The sequence below is a fragment of the Gavialis gangeticus genome, unplaced genomic scaffold (assembly GCF_001723915.1).
Source record: "Gavialis gangeticus isolate Ggan-Ray unplaced genomic scaffold, GavGan_comp1, whole genome shotgun sequence".
NCBI lineage: Eukaryota > Metazoa > Chordata > Crocodylia > Gavialidae > Gavialis > Gavialis gangeticus.
This window is the reverse complement of record NW_017729032.1, coordinates 179,934,510-179,935,577: the sequence shown is the minus strand read 5'-3', so window position 1 is coordinate 179,935,577 and position 1,068 is coordinate 179,934,510. Positions and strand designations below refer to the sequence as shown.

The 1,068-nt window shown below is 39.9% G+C and overlaps 1 protein-coding gene across 1 annotated transcript in view; it reads right to left on the bottom strand.

Moving 5' to 3' along the window:
* The window catches only part of REPS2 (RALBP1 associated Eps domain containing 2), a 208,323-nt gene that overhangs the window by 41,880 nt on the left and 165,375 nt on the right, over nt 1-1,068 (bottom strand). The gene's annotated exons all lie outside the window — the stretch shown is intronic.

Sequence of the window (1,068 nt, the reverse complement as noted above, 5' to 3'; positions counted from 1 at the left end):
GAAAGCAGTGGAGAGGCCCTGCTCCTGTGAGGCAGTAGCACAGGGTGGTGGCACTCAGTCCCCACCCGCCCCCACATAACCCCTGGGACCTTTTAAAGTACCCCCAGGTGTATGCACGCCCTAGTTGACAACCCCTGTACTCAGCCAACTGAGTAGTTGGAAAAAATTTCTTGGCAGGTTTTTGGGTGCAGTCTTTTCTGCCTATGTCCTTAGACCAACACAGCTACAACCAAAAACCCACCAACCTGGAAATATTTAATATTGTGAATAATGTTACCAATAACTATGGTTTCAAGAGCACATCAAGTTTGATTGCCTAGAAGAATCTGGCAGGAACAGCACAATGTCTAACAAAAAAAAATTGTAATGACCATGACAGAAGCATGGGACCAAGACTAATGCTCCAGTTGTACTTTGTCATTGATTAAACTCACATAGAACCTTCCACCCAATTAAAACAACTTCTACCCTATCACATCTTGTGGACATACAAGGGCCTGTAGAGCCTAATAAACACTTTAACTTCACTCTAAATACTCAACCTACCCTGGCTCTCTTTGCAGTTTTCTGTGGGTGACTGGGTCTCACAATAAATTGTTTCCCTCTCCTCCTCCATCAATGGATTTCCAATGCAGTGCCAAAATAAAGCACACCATAAACATGCACAAATGGTGCAGAGCAACCTTAAATACTTGGGGTACACTTTAACCCCCGAACTACTTTTGTGCTTAGCCACATGCATCTATTGAAATAGCAAAGGAATAAAAAAGAATTTAACAGCATTGTAGAAAGTGAATTAAAATTGAAACTTAAAAAGAACAAGATTAGTAGTAAAAACAGGAAAAAGCTGAGTGCATCATGCCAGAATAATTATTTTTCTTCAGTTCTTAATCCTGCCTGTATTTTGAAAACAGATCAGTTACTCTTGAACATATTCATGCTCTTTACATCAAGGGCCCCATTTGGGTAATGTAATCCATATGCTTATTATAGCTGTGCATGCTATACTTAATGGCCAGCTAAACTGAATTATGAACCCCATCAACTAATATATATATATATATACAC